At 28.7% G+C, this 10,704-nt stretch overlaps 1 pseudogene; it reads right to left on the reverse strand.

Annotated features, from left to right (window-relative positions):
• Nucleotides 1–1,628: 1,628 nt before the first annotated feature.
• LOC107010192 lies at nt 1,629–4,617 on the reverse strand (annotated as a pseudogene).
• Nucleotides 4,618–10,704: the final 6,087 nt, after the last annotated feature.

Below are 10,704 nucleotides of genomic sequence, written 5' to 3' on the forward strand. Positions count from 1 at the left end.
ATATATTTATATATATTATTCATTTTCAAATTGCAAATCTAACTTCGTTATGTTCTTAATTATTGCTATAACCGATCGAACTTAAAAAACTCAAACCAAAAAAGAGAAAAATCAAACCAAATTTATTTTGGTTCGAATTGAGTTACACTTATTCAAAATCAAAAAATAAAAAATTCAAACCAAATAAATTGAATGCACACCCCTAATTACAAGTGTAGTGTTTTGTTGCACAAGTATAATCATAAGGTTATATTGATTTTAAAAAAATCAAAAATAATTATTTAAAATTTAAATTTATAAATAATTTCCTTTATAAATGATATTAAATTGAATAATATTGCCTTTTAAAAATAGTTAATTAATAAACATACGTTCTTTGACTAGTATTATTAAAAATAATTGATCTATATTTTTCAATTTTGTACTAATATTCTAGTCCTGATCCTTCAAACACCTAGACCACAATATATATATAGGCAAAATTTGAACCAGATCAAACAATTAATATTGTTTTTATTATGTATATACTCTGTACGTCGACGTTCCTTTATGATTAACGATTGAATCTTTGCTAATTTTTTGAGAAAGTGAAATGCTTGTCATAAAATTCAATTGTATATTCTACTCAAATTTTGTTTGAGGTTTGTATTATTCAAACTATTGTGGAACTTATTTTCTCATTTCTACTTTCTAAACAAGAGCTGAAATGTAGCTTCCTAGAAAGTTCTCCTAGGCAATTAATTGCTGGTCAAGTGTTGAGGTTTTTCACTCTCAGCCTTAGCTTTGTGTTACGAAATGTTAATATCATAATCCTTAGGCTGGTTGGTTCGTTTTTATAACGCGGTATTCACAATTTTTCATTTGATCCCACCATCACCACTACACCCCACACACACACATTTTTGTCCATTTGACCATGAAAACAGTGAGTATTTAAAAAAAAATAAAAAAATATTCACCCTCCAACTTTGCTTTAAAAATCAAACTTTTCCTCAATTTTGAACAATCACCAAACTCCCCTGTATTCTATGCATTATTCATTTATATCACATATATATGTAATACCTCTTTATATTATTATATAATTTATTTTTTAACCAAAGTATTTATAATTTTTTCTTTAAGTTCATTAATATTATAAATAGAACAAATTTATCACAAAGTTTAATATTATTTTTATGACCGTTACGTTATTAAATTTGACTACTACTATTTGATGCCGTTAGTTAATGTTAAAAGGGTAGAAATTAAAAAAAAATAATTAAAAATTCTTTTGATTTCATTAAGTGGAATCGATCAGTAATTGTAGAGTTACATGTAATAATAGGGTTGACATATATCAATTGTTCTTGCCCTGATATACATAAATACATAGTAATTAGTAAATACAAGTATACAACCAACACTAACGTGTGATTGGAGTTGAAAATTGGGGATATATGGGTGAAGTTTGAACAATTCTACCTTCAAATCTAGATGTTAATTGTTTCATTGCATTTTAGAAAAATATATATATATATATATTTTTAATGTCCAAGTATATTTTGTTGTTTCAACCTTGTAGATATTAATTATTTCTGTAAAATATTTTTGTGAGTCATCGTGCATTTTCTACTAAGTTTAGCGGATGAAAATACAACAAAAAAAGAGGCATTGCTGGATTGTCAATTTCTCCTCAACAATAGCTCTCTCTAATACATTAGAGCAAGTTGAAGAAAATATACATCAAGGTAATTAAGCTATATTTGTGCATATTATATGATATTTAATTTTTTATCTTCTCGCACGAGCCAATTGGTAGAATGTGCATGTACTGACTAGCTTCCTTAATGATTTTGAGCAAAATTCCATGTGTTTGAAATTCATAAAATTCTTGCTTTTTGTATATATTAGTACTATATAATAAGTTGGCATTCTTGAATTCAGTTAAAAGTGAAAAGAAGAAGAACGAGAGAACCTTTTTTTTTAATCTCCATCCAATACATATGAGAAACCAAAAACTTGACGAAATGAATTAATATAAATTAATAACTAGCCCCTACAGACTAAAAGGGCAACCTAGTGCCCTGATTATCCCGCATTTATTAGGTCCGGGAAAGGCTGACGCCCCTAAAGGGCAGCCTACTTTGATGCAAGCATCATCATGAGTTGATTCCAGTAGGTTCGAACCCATAATCTATATAGATCACATGAAGATAACTTTACTGTTGTTCCAGAGTAGACAACTTTACTGTTGCTCCAGAGTATCTACCCCTGTAAAAAAACAGTGGAAAATGTATACTACAAATTGAAGCTACTGCAACATATGAGTTATGACTAATCCATCAAAGTATTAATTCTATCCTTGGTTGGTTTAATACGACGTGTTATATTTGTTATCCAGCCCTGCAAAAGAACAACAACTACAACTTGAATCCAAACCGTTTAGGAATAAAAAGGAAAGACTCTTTGAATTTTCTATAACTAGGCAGTATGGATAAATCTGTGTAGTACATTTCCACTAGAGGATCTTGGAGAATCCAAGGAAGCAAGAGTTGGATTTGGAGTAGTTCTTGGTCTACTGTCACAGCAATTGACTCTGGAAAACCAATCCTGTACCCAGTTTCTAGCTAGGTGAAGTACTCCACAGTCACAATATTTGTCCATCTTTATGTATTGTGATGCCCATTTTACTATCACATCAAGCAACAAAGTAACAACTCCAATTAAAATGGATTTAACCCATTGCTTCCAATTCAGTCGTGCCGTGTTGCTAAAGACAAAGACAGCCTCTACTTCAATGAATCCAAACTGCAACATAAGATAGAGCCCAGACAATGCCCAAAACAAGTAATTTCGACCAAGACCTTTGAAATAATTCCTCTGCTCCAAATCCCTTGCACTGAATGTGTTGAAAAGGTGGCACAGAGCGAACCCGTTAAAGACTATAGATCTGTTAACTTTTGGAGTGATACCCAGTATTGCACTTCCTCTGTGTTGAAGGAATACAAAAATACCACTCTGATAAGAAACTTGAAGAAGTATGTTTCTCAATATGCCCTTGGTAATTGGTTGTTTTCTTGGTCTAATAAATAGCTCATCGGTTAGTTGTCTTGTGGCCTGTTGAGTAATTAGCAAAGCTGGCCCTCCAATAAATGTAACAAGAAGATTAACCCATACCAACTGAATGAATGTTAACGGGGCATCTCCGTCTACTATTACCAGTATGAAGTTTATTGATAAGCTACTGATTGCCAAGATTACCTCAACTTGGATGAACTGCCTCAGATTCTCACAAACAATTCTTCCTCCTTTGATGCTGTTAATCACATGCGTTATAGTTTCAGGCCAGTTAGTCACCACAGGCAGGCTAAAATGAGCTGCTTCAAGAACCACATTACTTTCAGATGCTTGTTCTCCTACCACAGCCACCACTTCTCCTCTTTTCTTCAACTGCTCTATTAAAAGAAGCTTGTATGCAGGAGAGGAGTTCCCCATAATGCAAACCTTATCAACATTTTCCTTTGTAGCATCTTCGCCCTTAAGTACTAGAGCATCATGTGAGTTGAGCAATCCTGTTTCATCACCAATGGTATGAAGCACTTCAACATCTTCTTCGGAGGTAAATATCATTTTCACTCCGCCTTCTTTCAATTCCTCGCCTCATGTTGTCTAGATTGAAAGTATCTTCTAAGACAAACATACCAATGAATGTTAGGCCATTTTCATCAAGTTCAACAATCTCAGTACGTTTGCAGGCAAATGCAACTACGTTCACATTGTTGTTGTTAGTTTAAGCAAATTCACTCTTTGTTTCGTCATCCAAATCCTGCACTTCACCCTTCATGTCATAGTAACTTGAACACATTGACAATATTGAATCGGCCCGTCCTTTGAAGTGTGAATAGTACTCCTTCCCGTCATCTCCATTTTTCTCTATGACAGCTCCACAAGGTCCTTCAAAAGGATTCATCTCTCTATCATTGTCCTTCACTATGATGAACTGTTGATCCAAAGTGTGTCTCTGCATAGCCATGTTCTTCTCTGCCCAACAGAGTATTGGTTCTTCCATTGTTTGGTCGGTTGTTTAAGTAGTCAGAGTGGACACACCAATTCCATCAGAGAGAACACTGCAGACATGTGGCGGTATCTTGGTAACATTCTTTTTGTCAAAGAAAAAAACTGACTAACTTCCATTTTTGGCTCTTTTAACCAGCCAACATTTTCTATACAGAGCGTGCTGACTGATTCCATGTTAACATCAAAATTCGGATACCAATATGCCATTGTAATTGAAATAAGAAATGGTACTCCTTCAGTCATCCCTACCAGTGTGACACCAAGTGAAGTTATCTAAACTCTTACTGTTGTTCCCTTTGATTCTGTTAAAACCTTTTTCACTGCATTCATTATCTGTGCAATTTCAGCTGGTTCTTCCTTGGTTTCTAATCTGTATCCATTCTCATCATCTTTATGGCCCAATTTGAAGCGAATGAACAGCACCAAAGTAATCAAAATGCCAATCAACAACCCAGTAATATGTATGTAATTGTTCAACTTGTCAAAACAGGCACAAAAGCTGGAATTCGTTTCAGAAACCAGCAGGGGGTAATTATTCCTTTCTTTGCTATCTAATTTTTAAGCATTGCTGATGAGGCTGAAGTTCAATCTCATTGTTTGATTGTACACTATTATCATCAGCCACAATTTCAACAAATTTTCACCACCTTCCGCATCCTAATTAGACAGAGAGTGCACATATATTAGTAATATAACTGTGTGTCTCTCTCTATATATGTAGTAGTGATAAAGACGACATTTGGTTATATACTTATCTATTTTTTAACTGGAAATATTTTTTCAAATTATAATTTTTATTATTTTATACTTAAAGGTTATGAGCATTCAAATTAATTTTTTGGATGGTCACTCATCCCATAAAAATTGATCCCTAAAATTATTTTTATTTCTTTTTATACCATTTTTCATTTATGGTACATTAAAAAAAATTGTCTTCATATTTTTTATTGTTTTTTTACTTCTACTTTCAGGATCTATTTAAACACATTTATTTATTTATTTATAAAATAATTTTCACTTTATTTAAATTGATTTTTGATGATGAAAATTTAAAATACAATCTGTTTTAAGGTATATTTTAAATTTTGAAATATGTCGGTACAATGTGTATGTTTTTTAACTTACTTTTCACTTTTTAAATGATATTTGTGTCTAACGTCAACATTATTTCGAATATTTTTGCAAAACAAAAAAGATAATTCTATTTTGTGCACCTTTTTGACTTACGTAACATCTAAATATCTTCCACTAGCCTCAATTGCGTGGAGTCATGGAGTATGCCAAGTAAAACAAAAGGTGTATAAAATTACAAAATAAATAAGTTCATGGGATAATAAAACCTTAATTTAGTTAAGTTGTATCTCTAAAATTTCGATCATAGTTTAGAGATACTTGTGCATTTTTTACGTATTTTTAAATTTTAAACTATTATTATGTAATTATTTAATAATAAAAATAATAATACTTTAAAGTATTTTCTGTTACAATAAATAAATTTGACTATACAAACGGATTAGAGTAAACAAAATTTCTTTCAAATTAGATTTAGAAAAAAATGAGAAAAAAGAGGAAAGAGAAACAAAGGCCAAGAAAAAAAAAATAAAGCATAGGTTCCATGCATCATAATAGAATATCAAAAAATAATCTCCTCATACACAACTAGAAAAAAATGAGAAAAAAGAGGAAAGAGAAACGAAGGCCAAGTAAACGAATAAGGAAAAATTACCTAATTACATATTTTTTCTTACCTTATTTTCTATTATTTTAAAAATTTATAAAAACTTTTTTTTTTCAAATTCTCTCCTTTTGAGATACATAACTTTCAATCTTTCAACTCAATTATTTTCCTCCATTTTTCATACCTATAATACTCTACTATATCACCCGTTACCTTATCACTCCTTTATTTTGAATTTTAAATATTTTCTCTCTCCGATTAATGATTTAAAGTTAATTAATCAAGAAATAGTTCTGTATTTATTTTTTCTTTCCAGTTCTTTATTTGAAAAATCATGTAATATTGGAGTAATTTTCATACACAAAATAAACAGTCATACATGGACATGACAAAATAAATATGGAGAAAATTAGAACAAAAACGAATCATAAAAAGTGTCATTACCCATGTATCATATGTTTGTTATGTATGTGTAGTACTGTTATTTTTTTACTGTATCAATTGTTTATCATATTCATAATTTTTTTATATGATACATAGTCACCTCAAATTATACGGGCATGATACATAACTACTAATTTATACTATATGTATCGATCTCAAATCAAATAATTTAATTATTGGCAACAATTATATGTTTAATGTATTTCGTAACAATACAATACTTATCAATTTAACGAAATACATAAATAGTAATGTATCATGTACTAATTTCTTAGATATGATATGTAAATTCAATTTTATAATAAATGTATCAATTACACAGCAACTACCACATGGTAATGTATCAATCTCAAATCTAACATCTTATGTTCAACAATTTACTTACTTAATATATCTAGTATAAATACAATACTTATCAATTTAAATAAGATACATAAATAGTTATGTATCATGCTCTAATTTTTTTAGATATGATACGTAATTTCGAATTTATACTAAATGTATCAATTACATAACAATTTTCACATGGTAATTTATCGATATTAAATCTTATGGGAAACAATTATTTATTTAATGTATCTAGTATAATACAATATTTATCTATTTAAACAAGATACATAAATAGTAAAATGCCAAGTAACAAAGATATTCATGATGTATTTTTGAATCAAAAATGAAAGAATCTTCGATAAACTAGGATAATAATTTCGAATCTCAAAATTTTCAACAATTTTGAATAAAAATTGAAGTATCTTCGATGAACTGGAGAAGAAAGAAATATTGAATCTCAATTCTTATGAAGATTGAATCTCAATTTTTCTGACAATCTTGAATCAAAATTGAAAGGATCTTTGATAAACTTAAAGATTCAAAAGGAAATTGTTTGTCTAACATCAATCCAATCACTTTTGTATCCTTGATAACTCACTTCGCTTAACCAAAATTTCGACATAGTTCTTTTAATCAAATAAGGTTTCTTCGTTGATGGGGAGAACAATTTGAAATTTTGAATTTCTTCATTCTGATAGGATTTGCCTAATTTTGCATGATTGAGAGTAAGAAGAAAAGTAAGCGTTATTTATGAAATTTGATTAATTTTTAGATTTTATTCCCTTTTTAAAGCAATAAAAGGATTCTTCTTTTATAAGAATTATGTATCCGAATGGTGATTCAATGTAACTGGATGGTAACTTATGTATCCAAAAGATAAAAATTTTAAGGAATTATTATAATTAAAAAAAATAAAACTAAAATATAATTTATTCTTTGAAATTTAGGTAAGTTATAAAAAGTAAATAAAACATAGGTTCATGCATCATAATATAATATCAAAAAGTAATCTCCTGATACAACTAGAAAAAAATGAGAAAAAAGAGGAAAGAGAAACAAAGGCCAAGAAAAATAAATAAAGCATAGGCCCATGTGTCATAATATAAAATCAAAAAATAATCTCCACGTACAATTAGTACTTGTCGTACCTAGCTCACACATAATAAATTTTTTAAATAAATTATGCGTAGAGATCATTACAAAAACTAAAGTCATTTGAATCAATATACTAGTCCTTAAAACACGGGACGGCGATGGTTAAAAGTATAAAAATCTATTTTATCTTCTCTCATTTACCCCTTTAGCAAACATTTAATAATTTTAATTAATATTTACACCTAATCTTACTCCATTATGTTTACCATACAGTCAAATTTATAGGAGATCAAAAATATACGTTTTGATTAGTTCTTTTTTAAACATGCTCATTAGCTGTTTGAATTAGTATTAATGCATTTATTTCTCTCTATCTGATTTTTAACAAATCAAAATCGAGTCTATAAGAAAAAGAAAAAAAAAAGAAACAAACAGAAAACGAGAGAGGTATTGGATAAGGGAAGAGAAAAGAAGAAGATATTAATTTAATTATATTAGTACTAATTTTGGCTATGTGCCTTGATTTTGTCATATATCACAAGGACATTAGTACTAGTTTTCACCGTTACTTGATTTGTTATATTATTGTAATTTACTGTGGGAAGGTTTGTTTGTGTATATGCTTATATTATATTACAACTCTCATTAAACTATTTGTGTTACTTAATTTTCTCATTTCTACTTTCCATACATGGATCAAATGAACTTTCTGGGAAGCTTCCAGATAAAGATATTAAATGAACGGGTTGAATTGAAATTAAAGATTTTAAAATAAATAAAATTGAATTAGATCATCACCCATCCAAATTGATATGCAATAATTTAATGCTCAAGTTGTTAGTTATTCACTCCCGGCCTCAGCTTTGTGTTGCGAAATGTGAATACCCATCTTGTTCAAATTCAAAATTTTCCTTAACACTTTTTACTTTTAATAAAGCGTTAATATTGACGATTTTTTAATTGATCTCACCATCACCCCACACACACACACATTTTTCTTAAGAATATGCTGCTTTTTCGTATGTTAAAAATGTTTTTCTAAAGACTTTATAGATTAATAATATAAAAACTATTTTTATCAAATGATAATATATAAGCGTATTCTTAAACTTGGATCTAGTTGTTATTTATGTCCATCAATTTTGGATGGACACAAGTAGTTTTTACGTGGTGTCTTGTATGTATTACGTCATGTAAGACATTTGCGTCTATTTTTTTGATTTTATATTAGTTTAAGTGACTACATGTACACACCAGAAATTGAAGAACATAAACGCAAATTGAGATCAAGTTAAAGTACAAGTTAATATAAAATAATAATAATCAAATACTCACTATTTTCATGATCAAACACTCCTTGACCGTGTGTGGTCATGAATACAAATTGAAGTTGCTTTTGAATTTTTATAAGTAATTTGGAGTGAAAATGTTTTTTGATATTTTTCAAATTTTAAAAAATATAAAAAAATTTAATGTCAATTTTTTCTATGATTATAAAGTATTTATTATTTTTCTTTCTTAGAACGAGATTTTTATAAGTTAAACTATTTTAAAATATCTATAGACAATGGTGTAGGCAGAAAATTTGTGAAGGATGTCCAAAGCAAAGCCGAAGTAGAGAGGAAAAAAAATGTAACCATGGGGTTCTTGAACGTTAGTGCCAAACACACTTTTGCACACTATTGCCACTAATTAAATATGAGTGACGGATTGGATTGGAGCATCACGAATGGGTATTAAAAAATACAAAATGTTGATGCTAAAATTTGAACTTGGTATTGTGTACAAATTGAGCGTGCTTTCACCCCTAAGCTACGATTCATTAGTATTTTTTAGGGTGTTCAAAATGCTTAATATATCAATATAAAATAAGATTTGGCCTATATATATAACAAAATTTTCCGACAAAGAATGTCCAATAACAATAGCTCCGCCCCTGTCTATAGAAAAATACCATTATTATTTCAGGACTAGCTAAAAAAAATTTAACAATAAATTGTAATAGATGGAGTAAACAATTTCTTATGGTAACCTTTTCAAAATTATCTACTCACTTTTTGATTCATGATCTTAAAGCTAATCATAGATATTTCTATGATTATAAATTATTTTCTTAAAAAAAAGAAAATTTTAGAATAAGATTTTTACAAGTTATATTATTTCAAAATATTTATAAAAAAAGGGATAATTTTAGAGACCTCTCTCCAGGTTTCGTTTTACAACACATTCATTTTTTCGGTGGTTTATAATATTACGTATATCTTTCTTATTTCCATTTGTTTGTAATCATTGTTTAAATTTATTTAAAATAAATATAAATTAATTAGATTTGATAATTTTATCCTTCTTTATATTAATTTCTTCATATTAATAAATATTATATAAAAAATAACCTTTTTAACAAATACTTTAAAAATAAATCAACACAAATACTTTTTTTTTATCCAACAAAGATCAAAATCTTCATTCAAGCTGACCCGTCATTTTCACCAAATATTAATCTTCATCCCCAATTTATCTTTACCAATTCATGTAGATTTTTTTCCCACAATACCCATCATTTTTCGGTAACAATTTCTTCAAATAGAAGATAAAAATGAACTCCCCAAGAGAGAAATTTGATAAGAACGATCTGATTTTATTCTAGTTAAACATTTTCACGAGTGAAGAAGAAACATGCATGATCCAACGAACAAAGATAAATCATTGAAAAATAGATCTAAACTTTCATACATAAGAGTAAATTGTCAAATCTAAATTAATTTATAGTATTTTTTTAAATAGGTTTAAAGAATGGTTACAAAAAAATGAAAATAAAGGAGGTACAGTAATATCGTAAACCACTAGCGGTGTCAATTTCAGCCCATATAAGTGAAATAAAACCATTTTACCCATATTAAATTAAATGGGTCACTCATATTTTCTTTCATTTTCTTAAATGGGTTAATATGGTCTTCAACCTATTTAAGTTCATACAAATATTGACAAAAAGGGTTAACATAAGAATCTATATTCAACCCATATAAGTGAGAAATGAAATAGATTATTTTTTCAGAAAACAAAGAAATTTACGAGTCGGTTGATGAAAAGTGGAGGCC

Source organism: Solanum pennellii, chromosome 2 (assembly GCF_001406875.1).
Source record: "Solanum pennellii chromosome 2, SPENNV200".
Lineage (NCBI taxonomy): Eukaryota > Viridiplantae > Streptophyta > Magnoliopsida > Solanales > Solanaceae > Solanum > Solanum pennellii.